This window comes from Marmota flaviventris, chromosome 2, assembly GCF_047511675.1.
Source record: "Marmota flaviventris isolate mMarFla1 chromosome 2, mMarFla1.hap1, whole genome shotgun sequence".
Classification (NCBI taxonomy): Eukaryota; Metazoa; Chordata; class Mammalia; order Rodentia; family Sciuridae; genus Marmota; species Marmota flaviventris.
The window spans coordinates 122,580,130-122,595,734 of record NC_092499.1 but is presented as its reverse complement, the minus strand read 5'-3'; the positions used below and the strand labels follow the sequence as shown (position 1 = coordinate 122,595,734).

At 37.9% G+C, this 15,605-nt stretch overlaps 1 protein-coding gene and 1 pseudogene across 1 annotated transcript in view; one reads left to right on the top strand and one right to left on the bottom strand.

Moving 5' to 3' along the window:
* Nucleotides 1-15,605, top strand: part of Ireb2 (iron responsive element binding protein 2) — a 51,065-nt gene that overhangs the window by 4,369 nt on the left and 31,091 nt on the right. The gene's annotated exons all lie outside the window — the stretch shown is intronic.
* Nucleotides 6,648-7,009, bottom strand: LOC114084848 (non-histone chromosomal protein HMG-17 pseudogene; annotated as a pseudogene).

The following is a 15,605-nucleotide window of genomic DNA, read 5'->3' as shown; positions in this document are numbered from 1 at the left end:
AGAATAGCTGTTGCACCTCCAGACATTATGTTCATATTCCAGGCACCTGGAATGGCAAAATAGAAAGGAAATCCCTCCTCAGGGGCTTTTATCTGTTTCACCAAAATGTCAGTGACCACTCTTAGCTTCAAGAAAGCTGAATTGGAGTGGGGGATGTACCTCAGTGGTAGAGAATCCTTGCCTAGCATGTGCAAGGCCCTGGGTTTAATCCCCAGTATTGCCAAATATATATGTGTACACACAGTGAGTGGTAGAGTGTTTTAGCTTATACTTTTATGATTCACAAAGGGAGAAGTGGTCAAGAATGAGTGGTAAGTGAGGTATTATTTGCCTCACTAACATAATACCTTTTCTTATCCCCAACCCCCACCCCCAGAACTGGGGATTGGATCCAGGGATGCTCTGCTACTGAGCTATACTCGCAGCCTCTTTTAGTTTTGAGACAGGGTCTCTTGCTAAGTTGATTAGGCTGGCCTTGAACTTAGCATCATCCTTCCTCAGCCCTCAGCCTCCCAAATTGCTGGAATTATAGGTAAGCACCACCTGACTGCCCTTTTTTTTTCCTTTTCTTTTTTAAATTAATTTCTTTAAAAATATTTTTTTAGTTGTCAGTGGACCTTTATTTCATTTATTTATATGTGGTGCTGAGAATTGAACTCAATGCCTCACACATACTAGGCAAGTGCTCTACCACTTGTGCTATGACTCCAGCCCCCAATTGCCCTTTCTTAATCTGTCTTTAGACAGAATACAACACAAGTCATTTGATTTCTGCTTTTTGTGCTGCCATTTTATTCTTTTGCCTCCAGATTTATATTTAAGGTATGGAAGGGGTCACGTCATAGACATTGATTACATTTTAATCTTGTGTGATTTCCCTCGTGGGGAAGTGCCTTTTTTATGCTCTTGGAGCTGCCTATTTGGCACTCCAGTGCATAACTAGAAGTGTAGAGATTTTTGAATGACTCTTAGGTAGACCCCTGAATTTGACAGTGTTCCTATTTTCAAGGCAGGGAGCAATCCCTGTTGTCTAGAATAGTCTGCTTTTTGAAGGAACTGAGAGTGGAATTGCTATTGAACAAAGGCATGATGAAGGATAGTCAACCATAGAGAATTAGAATGAATGCATTATAGGAAAATGAGTGAATATGTTAGGGGGAAGACATTGGAGAGATTGGCTAGAATAAAATGTTAATTTTAGAGAGTGACTGTTACTGGGCAGTAAGACTTTTAGCTGGTATAAAGCCCCAGGTCCCCTCCTTCATAATCTTAGGTCATCTCATTTACCCTTTCTTTTTTCCTTCCCGACTGCTTGCTTTCTTAATCACAATACCCCTCAGTCCTAAAATAGAGTCAGGACTTGGCATCCATATCATACCCTGTAATCTTTGAAAATCTGCATTTAATATTTTCGAGTTTTTATTGTTTATAAGAGTCGCAAAAAAGAAGTGAACATTACAGACAGAATGGAAAGTGTGTATATACAAACATATTTAAGTGCTACTTTTAATGAAAATACAGTATATATTGTAACTTTTTTTTTAAAGCCTAACATCACAAACATCTTTCCAGGTTATTGAAAACAACTATCCCATGCTATCTCTATTTGGTTTCTGAGTCAGGGAGCATGGTTCAAGTAGAAGAGGATATCTGTACTTCTGTATAGCTTCTAATGGCTGCATAATCTTGCCAGTATGAATACATCATGATTAGGTTAACAGAATTTTGAATGTTGAGATTGTTTCCTACTTTTCTCTATTTATAAATAAGACTAATATATGTCTGTGTTGATGTGTGTGTGTGTGTGCGCGCACACGCGCATATAAATAATAGTGTGATGTACATGCACATATCCTCATCCCCTAATATTTTTATTTTGGGGGGCAAGTTTATTATTATATAGAAGATATAGGATTCTTAGATTAGAAGTGTGCTCTTCCTTACATCCCCCATTACACTTTTATTTTTTTACCTTTACAATACTTTCTATTCCAGTCTTTACCCTGGATGTAAGAAGCAAACACTCAAGTAAAAAAGATGCTGCAGTTTCCAGACATCCAAAGACAACAAAAGAAAACAGGCTTCTTCAGGATCAGAATTTCTGAGTCAGAGGCTATTGTTCTGTTTGTCACTTAAAGACTATCTGGTGTCTTTATCCCTGTGTCTTTTTTACTTCTACCCTAATCTTCTGTCTCCGTAGCTCAGTTTACTTACTTTGATATTAATTCCCAGTATGACCACTCCTGACCATTCATTCTTCGTTATGACTAGTTTATCAACCAGTTAAGAATGTACCTGTAGGTGTCATTTTTGCCTGTTGTTTTAACCTATATTGATTAGATTTGGTTGGTTTCTGTTGTGGTCCAACGCTGGATGGAAGGGACACAAGTCCTGTTTTCTGATCTTTTCTGTTGGGCTCTGGAAAGGGCTGTGGGTTGGTTAAGCAATGAAACAATTTAATTATAATGTGTTTACATAGTATGTAACTTTCTAAGCATTACCTTTTCCTAACAGTATTCTACATATCATGTACAACCATACACTCACCAATAGCATATTTTGCCCAAGAGTCTGTCTGCTTTTTGATTGTGAAGAAGAAATACCCACTAACTCAAGTGAAGAATGATTGTGATGATACAGACCTCCCAGGCCAATGAAAGTGGCTATCTTAAGAAAGGACCAGAATTGAGTTAGCTCTTTATTTTTTCTCTCAGGGACTTTAGATTTCTGCCCTCTGCCAAGGCTCCAAATGAGTTTCTCATTAGACTTTGCTCTTAACATCTTTCTGGTTCAGTCTATCCTCATTACAAATCATGAGAGATGAATCTAGTTGTCTAGTGTATGACGTTTCATATGGGGCTTTTGGTTATTGACTTGCCGTGGTATTGGCTTTTACTTCAGTGGTAGCCAAGGAGACAGACGACAGGACACTGAGGACTGTCCCTTTCACAATAGCAGTTTGAAAAGGCAATAGGATGTATATCTGTTGTGTTATTTAGTGATGCTGGTTTATATGTCATCAGTAATGAATGAGAAGAGAATGTGTTTCTGCACCTTCATCAATAAAGTGAGATTACTTTTCTTGTTTTATAAGCCTTAGTAAGCAAAAACTCTTAAGCATGAAATATGTTTTTCTACTACCTTCTTAAACTATCACTGGTAATATATTAAACACACAGAGACACCAGTTTCAGAGCTTATTGGAAGTTAATCCATCTAGCCCAGATCAACTTAGAAACAGTACCTTGATTCTAGTCAGACAAAGGAGTGAGTTAACATTGCTGCAAGGTCTGGTGGGACTACAAGACTTTCTAACAGTTTTCTCATCTTTTCTTCTGGACCTTGACCTTGAATAAGGTTTTCTAGGTTTATCCTATGCCTATTCCATCTAGTTCTTGTCCTAGCCACCAGCCTTTCTCAGTCTGAACTCTAAAAGATACCACTATTTCTTGAAGGCCTTTGGCAGGTGCAGAGCGTGACTCCAGTCTTTTGAGTGTTTCCAACTTCCTCCAAAAGCCTACTTCTTAGCCCTTGCCGCTTTTATTGTGTGCTATTGGTGAATTGAACCCAGGGCCTCATGCATTCTAGGAGTGCACCCTACTTCTGAACCACATCCCCAGCCCTATTTTGTATTTGATTTAGAGACAGAGTCCTCACTGAGTTGCGTAGCCATTTGCTTTTGCTGAGGCTGGCTTTGAACTCATGATCCTCCTGCCTCAGCCTCCTGAGCTGCTGGGATTACAGGTGTGTGGCACCGCACTTGGCTCAGTTTTTAATAACCTATATTTTCCATGAGTGATTTCTTCTAAGTGAGGAAACCTTTTGATTTCAAGACCAACACTTTTCCCCTCAATACCATTCTGTTTCCCAGCTTAGTAGCAGTAATAAAACTGCTAGAATTTAATGAGTATTTAATGTATCCAATTCTTTCAGTTCTCTTATCCACATGGCCAAGGTCTCAGTTTGAACTCTAAAAGATAACACTATTTCTTGAAGGCTTTTGCCACCATATAGTGGCAGAGAACATGAACAAAAATCTGTGATTTCAAAGCCTATGCTTGTAAAAACCTGTTATACTGGTGATTGCAAACTCATGTTTATAGGAACCAGAGGCAGCATAAACAAGTGAAATGGTCCTGCTGGGAATTGTGGTCAACAGGAGAGCACATACCTTCTAAAAAAGGGATGCTACTGAGTTTCAGTGGAAGTTTGAGATCACCATTGTACAATTTTCCAATTTTTAAATTAAGCCAGAAGTTTGGATTTTTATGTAAAAGCAAAAAAATGTCTTTTAAATATTGGCATTTTAGATTTTAAAATGTTAAAGCTATGCAAACGAAATGTTCAGCCAATATTTTGTCACCTCTGTACTGTGATTTTTAAATTTTTTTTGTAGTTGTAGATGGACAGAATGCCTTTATTTTATTAATGATGTGTTACTAAGGGTCAGACCCAGTGCCTCACATGTGCTGGGCAAGCACTCTGCTTACTGAGCCACAACCCCAGCCCCATGTATTGCTTACTCTCGATAGTAGCCATTTATCCTTAAAGAGTGGGGCCTATGATCTTAGGAGCCCCTCTGTATGTCCTTCATGTCAACTGCCTCCCATATGAAGTAGCAGACCTTGGGGCTGGAGTTGTAGCTCAGAGGTAGAGCATTTGCCTCATACGTGTGAGGCACTGCGTTCAATTCCCAGCACCACATATAAATAAGCAAATAAATAAAGGTCCATTGATAACTAAAAAATTTTTTAAAAAAAATAGCAGATTTCAACATTTTATTTTTCAGAGCCTGAATCACCTGTTGAATCTTCCACTAAATTATTGTTCAAGGGAGCTGAGGTTGTGGCTCAGCAGTAGAGTGCTCGCCTAGCATGTGCAAGGCCCTGGGTTCAATCCTCAGCACCACATTAAAATAAAGATATTGGATCCAACTACAATTAAAAATAAATATTTTAAAAATATATTGTTCACAGGGATAACTGTTATCATCAGCTCATTTCAGAAGAGTGATAACACAAATTATCATACTTTCCCAATTTAAGTTACCAGCATCCTGGTTCCCACATGGCTTGAGATAAAGTCTCATTAAGTTACCTAGGCCACCCTCAAAATTATGATATGCTTACCTCAGTCTCCCAAATCAATGTTGTTTTTTTTTTTGTTGTTGTTGTTGTTGTTAGAGATGGACAGAATGCCTTTATTTTACTTGTGTATGGCAAGCTTGAGGGTGTAAAGGTAACCTAGAGAACTTAGAAGAAAAGATATATTGGGGATTTCAACTATGGTAGTGGTGATAGAAGTAGATAAATTAAAAAGATGGGTGAGAGAGATGTCAAGGATAATGCCTGTCTTGGCGTTAGCTTCTGGATGGATGGTGGTGCTATTTACTGAGTTAAAAAGCACAAGAGGAGGTGCTAATAAGGGGCAGGGAAAGAGGGAAATCACTGAGTTTCACTTAGATACTAGTGAATTTGGTAATATATCAATAGATAATCAGGAGGCAATTAGATAGGTGGTTTTGGAGCTCAGAAGACTGACCTAAACTGCAGAAAAGTATTTTTGAATTATTGGTGAACAGATAGATATATTTGAAGCCATAGAAGTAGTATCCTTAGGGAAGACAGTATAGAGTGAGAATTGAGTCTAGATATGAACTCTAAGGAGCTTCTACATTTAAATATCAGGTGGAACCCAAAACAGAGCTTCCACAAAGTGTGAGAAACTGTAAAGGTTCTAACATTTTATCTTCCTTAGAAGTTAATAGGTTAGCCTGACAGTTTCATTGATTTTGACAGAAGGCATGCAACTACTGCATCAAAAGACATGTATGGTTTATTACTCATACAGAGCAACATTCTTAGTGTCTTCATTCGTGTTGGTTTCTTAAGCTCCGTTTTCTTCAGGGTGATTTTTTTTTTTTTCCCCAAGCCAAACTGTATCCAGCTTTATTAAAGATACTTTTCATAAACAATCATGGTATTTCAGGCAGGACATGGGCAGACAATCCTTAACAGTATACAACAACTTTCAAACTCCCTTCTTGAATGGACTACCAAAATCAGAAAGCCACTATAAGACCCAGTGAAGTTTTCATTTGATGCTCTGAATAGGGAAAGTTTAGAGTGAGGGTTGACATTTCACATTTAGCATGTTGTTTAACAACTTTTTACAAGCCGACCCTGACTTTCAGGAAATGAAAGGAAAATGGCAAAAATTATTAATCTGAAGATCCACAATCTAGAAAAGGAACTGCTGCTCTTCTGAGAGACACTATTCTCAATGACGTCACTGGAAAGTCCAGATTGCCCCCCACACACACCAATTGTTGGGAATCAGGTTCCAATAGGTCTGAGTTTAGGGGAATTAAGTCTATGCTGATGGCAGAGAGGGACAGGAGGACATACAGATGAGTTGATTTTTTCCATACCACAAGGCATTTGTGCCAAGGTGGCTATGTGTGCCAACATCAGGGAATCCCTTCCTCTTGGGAACAAAGAGGAGGTCTCTCAAAACTAGAAGGGAAAGGTGTCTTCCCCCATAGCAATCCAGCTTTGGAGACATTCTTCTAGTGACATATGCTCCTTCCTCCCAAAAAAAACAATGAAGTGTTCTGTGTGCTAACAACAGCTTAAAAAAAAAAAAAGTAAAACAAAATTCTGCATTTTTATAAAACTTGATAAAAAATAGTATTTCAAACTGTACAGTCACCAGAAGTACACAGTTATCAAAAACGCACACACTTCACTTGGCATCTCCAGCACCTTCAGCTTTCTGTGCCTGGTCTGTTTTGGCATCTCCATTTTCTGCAGGGTTATTCCCATCCTTGCCAGTGTCAGCTTTTCCCTTTGGGTACCTTCTCTCCCTTCTTTGCAGGGGCCTTTTTAGGCTTGGGCTCTGGCTTTGGAGGAGCAGGTTTGGCAGACAACCTTGCAGATCTTCTCTGTGGTTCGTCTTTCACCTTACTTTTATCTCCTTTAGCATCCCCTTCAGCCTTTCTCTTGGGCATGGTGGTGACGGCGGCTGGACGCCGGGATGCAGCGGCGCGCGGCTTTGGTCGGTCGGGGGCGGGGGGGGGTCGTTCTCGCCTCTTCTTCTTCACACTGCTCCCAGGGTGATGTTGAAGACAGCCAGGCAACACCTGTACATGCAGTAGTTACAGAAAAGGAACTGTGACTTAGGGAACCCAAATATTTTATAATGGACAGTAATCTTATCTGCCCTTTGCTGCAGAGGGAGACACTATCTTCTGAAGTTAATCACTGCAGAAAGCTTTGAGAATACAGTCTGAAACAAAGGCAGTTATTGTCTCTATTTGCAAGTCATGCAGAAATGTAAGATGAGACATGTAAAAATTGTCTTCAAAGAAGGGTGTTGTAGAAGCCAGTAGAAAAAGTCTACTTTAAGGAGGAAATTGTTAGCCTTGTTGAATATTATGGAAAGGATATTAGGACTCTACTGAGACCCTCCTTTGTTGGTGTTTTAAGGATGTAAATCAGATTGATGTGGGCTGAGGAATGAATGGAAGGTAGAACAGTACACTTGGGAATATGGATAATTCTTTCAAAAAACTTGGTTCAAAATTTGAAGATGGCATTTCTGGAATCTTTTTTGTTAAACTAGGGCTACAGACTATAAATCTTGATGGGAAGAATCCAGTTAAGCGGTAAATGGCAAAAAGAGAAGGTGATGATTGATGACTGTGGTCTTAAAATGGTCAGTGGGAATGGGATGCAGAGCTTCTAGAGAGAAGTTGGCATTTAATAGGAGGATTTCTGTAGCTCCCTTCTTAACTAGGGAAAGGGTAAATCCACAGACAGCAAGATTTGTGGGTATATAGGAGGAAGCCCAAGTAGGAACTATTGGTTTCTGTTAATACGAGATAGGAAGTACTCTAGTTCCTATAGAAGGTAAGTAGAGACTGTTTTAAGGAGAGTGAATGAAGATAGGAAATAATTGTTGTGGAGTGTTGGAAAATAAGTAGATCAGAAAAAGTAGGATTCTGGGTGAATAGTGAGGACTCAACTCAGGTTATAGTTATGCATTTTTTAGAGTTTCCCCATCCCCCTTTCTCCTCCTTTACTACTATATTGAATTGGTACTACTATATTGAATTGCCATTTCATAACTCTAGAATGAGTATTATATAAAAGATAGTAACAAATGTTGGAGAGGATATGGAAAAATGTAAACTCTCATACTACATTGCTGGTGGAAATATAAAATGGTGCTTCCACTTTTGAAAACAATTTAGCAGTTTCTTAAAAATTTAAGGGATGGCTCAGTGGTCAAGCACTTGTCTAGCCTGGGCAAGACCCTGAGTTTGGCTCCCAGCACCATGAAAAAGGAAAACAAATAAATGTTACATATAAATTTGCCATATAACTCAGCAATTTCATTCTAAGGTATTTATTCAAGAGAAGGGAAAACATCAATCTACACAAATTTGCAAGCTAATGGTTTTAGCAGCATTATTCCTAATAACTGAAAATTGGAAACACCTAAATATCTTTTTAGTAGGTGCATGGATATACAGAATTGGTATGTGATGGAATACTTTCATAACGAAGAGAAATTAATTATAGTCATGCAACAGTATGAATGAACCTTAAAAGCACACTCAATGAGAAAAGCCAGATATAGGAGTCCTTATTATATGATTCCATTTATATGAAATGTCCAAAAAGGCAGATGGAGCAGATTAGTGGTTCCTGGGATTGGAGAGGAGAGGATGAGGATTACCAGTAAATGGATGTAAGGGAACTGCTGGCTTGATGAAAATGCTTTAAAACTGATTCATGATGCTGGTTGCACAACTTGGCAAATTTACTAAAAATCATTAAATTGTAAACTTGGAAAGGGTGAATTACAAGATGATAGTATTTCAATACAAGATAATAATTACCTCAATAAAGGTATTGTTTTCCTTTTTCCCCCCATGCTAAAGCATGCTCTATTACTGAGCTCCATCTCCCCCCCCACCTTTTTTTTTTTTTTTAAATAATTTTTAAATTTTGACACAGGGTCTCCTTAAGTTGCCAAGGCTGGCCTCTAACTTGGGATCCTATCTCAGCTTTCTGCGTTGCTGAGATTACAGGCATGCACTATACCACCTGGCTTAGTAAAGTCTTTTTTTTTTTTTTTTAAAGAACAGTTCTTGAATAGGGAAGTGATATGGAGTGGACCAACTGGAAAAAAAAACAAAAAAAACCTGGGTTTGATTCTCCCCCCTCCCCCCTTGGGCAGATAGGTTGAAACAAAGAGGCAAGTTAAATAGGATTTGGGGAACTAAGAAATTGAGCCATATAGAACTATATACGTATGGAAAGTACATACAAGCAGGCGTTGACTGAAAGAGGAAATTTAAGTCCTTGTGGTATTGAAGAACAGATATGAGAATGGGAATTGGGAAGGTTTAGAAGATTAGGGAACTTTAAGATGGTATATTGGAACAGGAGAGTATATGGGGTGGTGTGGGGAGAATGAGGAGGAAGAAAGGGATTAAGGGCCTTCCCTGAACTTTATAGCTGTTCCAGAATCGGGGGTGGGGGATTAATATTGCTAAAAAACAAACCAGAGCATCTGTGTCCATTCTCTCACATCTGCTAGTTTTCTCTTTACTATATAGCTCTTCTACTGAAAAATCCTATGGGTTTACTCTAAGAATTACATGAGATTGCTGCGGATGGTGGCATATGCCTGTAATCCCAGCGACTCAGGAGGCTGAGGCAGGAGGATCACAAATTCAAAACCAGCCTCAGCAATTTAGCAAGGCCCTAAGAAACTCAGCAAGACCCTGTCTCAATAAATAAGTAAATAAATCTAGCTGGGAATGTGGCTCAGTGGTTAAGCACCCCTGGGTCCCCTGAGTTTAATTCCCAGTACCAAAAAAAAAAAAAACCTACGTGAGCTGATATAAAGCACCTGTTTCTTAGTAGGTCCTAAATAAATAACAGCAGAAGAAGAAGATAACAAACCAAAAGCTTTGTAGTTTAATGCAATAATGGGCATTTATTATCTCTCATAGTCTCTATACATTAGGGATTTCAGAATGACTTAGTTGAGGAGTTCTGGCTCAGGGTCTTTAATGAGGTTACAGCCAAATGTTCTGAGGATGCATTCACCTGAAGGCTAGACAAAGGTAGAGAACCTGCTTCTGAGGGTTCAAGCACATGGCTGGCAGGTGTTGGTGTTCACTGATGATGGAGAGGCCTCAATTCTTCCCCATATGGGTGTCTCCTAAGGACTACTTGATTGTTTCAAAACAGGCATCTGCTGGCTTCCCCAGAGTGAGTAAGAGAGGAAGACTGAAGTGGAAAAAATGTCCTGGTCTTGAAAATCATACACTCTCATCTCTGCCATACATTGTTGGTCACACTAGCAGAACTGATTCAGAACAGATTTCATGGCAGCATGAATATCAGAAGGCCAACATTAATGATATCATAATATCAGAGACTGACTTCCACGGGATGAAATATGAAATTTTGTTTGGTTGCATCTTTCCTTGCAATAAGTCTCTGTCATGATTTTGAAATTAGACAAATTTGTGGCAGTGCTGCTTTGTGAAAAAGTGTCTAGTTAACATTTGTGGTTCATTTTTCTCATAGCACTATTTGGTAATTGCTTTTTAATCTTCAAATAATATAATTTAAAACCCTCACAAAGATTATACCCAAAATAGCAGTCCCTTTTCTTATCTCCCACTCCCTGTGTCTGCTCCCCAGAAAAATTTCAGTTCTCGTGGCTGCTTTTTTCTGGTAATTTCCTGCACATAATTAAATAGTCTTTGCTTATGCTGCTGATTCTTTTATTTTTCTATTTCAGATTTTAGTGAATTTCTGCTATGGAAAATGAGGATTTGATACTTCTACATATATTCATGCATCTCATTGTAATTTATTATCACTATAAATAATTCTCAGCCAGTCCATGTAGTCATTGTTGCACATTTCTCATACAATTTTGTATTTTCCCTGTAATTAGTGATTTTTTTTTTTTGTTTGCTTAGTTTTTAGTATTCTTATCAATAATTTATTTCCAAACTGTTCAAGAGAACTGAACTCCTGTTGGTTATAATCAGGAAATCAATCATTTTTTTTTTTCCGTTTTATTGGCAGCATCCCCTCTGGACTTTTTTATCTTTTGCTCCATTTGAAACTGATTACACTGTGACTTGCACAGCAATTGGGTCTTTAAAGAGTCTTTGCTCTTGGTCCTATGTTGGAGACTTTTTCCTAGATTTCATGATTTTTCTAATTTTGTTTACTGTTTTGTTTTATAGAGCATATCCTCCAGAAGTTTCTTTAGAAGGGTTGCCTGGGAAGTAGATTTTTGAGACCTTACCTGATTATTTAGTAGTTTGCCAGTGTGTAAATTTCTGGTCTGGAAATTGTTTTCTATTGGAATTTTAAAGGCATTGCTTCATTGTATTCTAACTTCCCTAAGAAAGCTTAGGCAATCCAGATACCTAGTCTTTGTTTTGGATTGCCTGTCCCCATGTAGACATTTAAGTTACAGCTTTCTCTGTTCTGTTTATTCTGTTACCACTCATCCATGTACTTTGTTTTCCAAAATTGTGTTGGTTTTGCTTTTTCCTCTTTGTTCTTGTGTGTTTACAACATTGCTGTAACTACTTAGTGGGTTTCAGAAGAAAGTAGTGATAATTTGCCATGTTAAACTAGAAATCTGATGACATGCTTTCTGTAAAATACTTTCTTTTTTGTGGTGCTAGGGATTGAACCCTGAGGTGCTCTACAACTGAGCTACATCCCTACCCCACCCCCTATTTAAAAGTTTCAAACAGGATCTCACTAAGTTGCTAAGGCTGGCCAGGAACTTGCCATTCTCTTGCCTCAGCCTCCCAGGTTTGGGATTACAGGTGTATGCCATATAAAGAAAAATATTCCTGAGATTCTCAGTATAATTAACCAAATTAAAAAGTTAATCATGTATTAATTTCTTTGATAATATTTTTCTTATTTTCTCAGAATGTTTTATTAAAAATATTTTCCCCTCTAATTCCCTCTGTTTTGAGGGATATTACTATTTCTGATTTGAGAAAAGGATCAAAATTAATATTTGTTAAGTACTTACTGTTTGTCATAATTTGGGTATTTTAGACATATTAGATCTGTTAGCTGGGTGCAGCTAACCCATACACCTGTAATTCCAGCAACTCAGGAGGCTAAGGCAGGAGGATAGCAAGTTCATGTCCAGCCTTGGCAACTTAGTGAGACTTAAATGTGGCTCAGTAGTAGAGTGCCCTGGGATTATTCCCCAGTACCACAAAAAATGGATGGATGGATGGGTGGGTAGGTAGGTATGTGGCTAAGTAAATAGATGAGGTAAGATAGTTCTTCACATCTCTGTTAAGTAGGTAGCATTCCCAATTTGAGAAAATGCATCAACTTAGTCATTTTCTAAAGATCACTTCTAAGTAAATAGCAAATACAGGCTTTGCATCTAGTGTTTCTGATTCTGTAGTTTTAATTTTCTCTTCAATTACAACTTTAATAGTCTTTCATTTATGTGTAAGAATATTTTCAAACATAAAAGCAGGGAGATATAACACTTAAGTGTGAACCCTAATATAAACCGTGGGTTTTGGTCACTGATATATTCATGCAGGTTCATCACTTGTAACAAATGTAGCATTGTAGTGAGGAATATTGGTATTGGGTAAAATCCCCTCTGCTATCTTCTATTACTGAATCCTACTCACTTCCCTTATAAGACCTGCTACTGTTTGTATTTACTTTGTTTACTTATTTATGGTCTGAATTTTTTAATAGCTCGATAACTTCCTAAGTTCGTTAACCATGTCTGATTTGTGCATGTAATTTTAAAACATAGCAGAAAAGTCAAATATTTTCTGATTTTTTTGGTACTGGAGATTGAACCCAGGAGTGCCTTACCTTGAGCTACATTCCCAGCCCTTTTTTAAATTTTGAGACAGAACATTGCTAAGTTGCTGAGGCTGGCCTCGAACTGTCTCAGCTCCAAGTTGTTGATTACAGGTGTATGCCACTGCACTGGCAATAAATTTTTTCTTAATGGGGGAAAAAAAAGCAAGGAGAGACTCATTAGTAACCCACCATGTATTTATCAGCCAGGTATCAACATTTCACCCAATTTTTTTTTCAAATATTATGCCATTTTCTTAACCTGTAAATATTCGTCAGTATGCATATCTGATATGCATTGAAAAAATAAATTGTGTCATTATCATGCATAACAAGATTAAGTAATTTCTTAATATAATCTACATCTAGTAAGCAAGAACTTTTCTCTGGTTGTCTTGATATATTTTTACATTTGGTTTGTGCAAGCCGGGCATGGTGGCTTGCACAAATCAAATTGTAATTGAGGTAGGAGGATCATGAGTTTAAAGCCAGCCTCAGCAACTTAGAGAAGCTCTAAGCAATTTAAGGAGATTCTGTCTCAAAATAAAATATTAAAAAAAGAAGGGGCTGCTTGGGCTGGGGATGTGGCTCAAGCGGTAGCGCGCTCGCCTGGCATGCGTGCAGCCCGGGTTGGATCCTCAGCACCACATACAAACAAAGATGTTGTATCCACCGAAAACTAAAGAATAAATATTAAAAAAAAAAAAAAAAGAAGGGCAGGGCGACAGCGGGGCAGCGCCCACCCGCTTAAAAAAAAAGTGGGGGGGGGCTGGGAATGTGGCTCAGCAGTTAAGCACCCCTGGGTTCGATTCCTGGTATCAAAAACATTTGGTTTGTGCAGACAGTGTCCAAATAGTGTCCACACATAACACTTAATTGCTATGTCTCTAAAGTCTTTTTTAGTTTGTAATAGTCCTCTTTTCCCCCTTTTCTTTACTACTTTTTGTTGAAGAAGCCACGTTATTTCCCGTAGAATATACCATGTTCTTGATGTGGCAGATTGCCGCTTTGTAGTTTCATTTTACTGTTCTACTCTCTCCCATATTTCTTACTTTTTTTAATAGGTGGACACAGTATTTTTATGTGGTGCTGAGGATTGAACCCAGTGCCTCACACATGCTAGGCGAGCACTCAACCTCTGAGCCACAACAAACCCCCCCCCCCCGCCCATATTTCTTATTAACTGGAAGTTAAAGCTAGAGATTTGATTATATGTGGGCTTATTTATGGACAGTACTTAGTTTTGTAATAATACTTCCTAGTGCCACTTGTATTTTCTGCTTCATCAGGAGGAAATATAATGGGTGATGCTAAGAGAAATAGGTGTTATCAGCTTGATCTGTCCATTATAAGTTCCACTGCCATCTGCATATAACCTAATGATTTTAGCTTTATGATCATTGTCTAGATCTGATATTTCTTTTTTTAAAAAATGTTTATTCTTAAGTTTTAGGTAGACACAATATCTGTATTTTACGTTTATGTGGTGCTGAGGATTGAACCCAGGGCCTCATCCATGCTAGGCGAGCACTCTACTACTGAGCCACAGCCACAGCCCCTAGATCTGATATTTTATTAGGTGTTGTTTGTGGTGTATTTTCTAATTATATTATTCCTTCTACATTTATTAGCTGTAACTCTCTAAATGGAGAACTCTCTTTTTTAACTCTTAGTTACTTGAAATCAGAGGAGACAAGATTAATGATTGATTTTTTTTGTCCCCTTTATCAGTTTTCAGAATAATAAGTTTATGCCTTAGCAATTTCCATTGGTGATTGATGGAAGAGTGTTTTTTGAGAGTCATTATAAACCAAGGCCTATTTATATAGTTGATATGTTTCAGTGAATAGCAGTCATTATTCATTTTGAATCAAATTGATCCATTAGTATCCCTATTAGTCTTTTATTTCCAACACAAGATGTTCCAGGCTCAGTTTGTACATTTTCTTCTCCAGATAGAATCAGCCATTTTTCTAAGGAACTGTTTTAAAAATGAGAAATAGTTTTTAGAAATAACAGGCTAAGGTACTAGGGATTCATTACTATTGTGTTGTCTTTGTCCTAGGCATTTTCTGTGAATAGAGCTAGGAAAACATTTAGAAAGAGAAAAATAAATCACGAATTCATACATTTCTCATTAAAATGTATGGATATTTGTGTGTTTATTTGGTACTGGGGATTGAACCTAGGGGTGCTTTTATCATTGAGCTATATCCCTCTTCCTTTTTATTTTGAGATAGGTCTCATTATAAGTTGCTGAGGGTCTCACTAAATTGCTCAGACTGGCTTCAAACTTCAGTACTCCTGCCTTAGCCTCCTCCTGCATTGCTGGGGTTACAGGTGTGAGCCACCACGCCCTACAAGAATTTTTATTTTTATTTATGTATTTATATATTAGTGCTAGGAATTGAATTTAGGGTTCACACTTGCTAGGCATTTACTTTGCCACTGAGCTATGTTTCAAGCTCAGAGTTTTGTTATGTTTTTTCCTTAACTTCTCTGACTTTAAACTTGTCTATCATTTACTCATACTAAAACAGTTGGGACCAGAAGTGTTTTTCAAGTGTTGGAGTTTTGGAGATTTTGGAATATTTTCATAGACTTTATCAATGGAGGAAAATAAAAAAAATTTCGAAGCATTTTGAATTTCAGATTTTTTAATTAAGGATGCTCAACATGTGTGTGTGTGTGTGTGTGTGT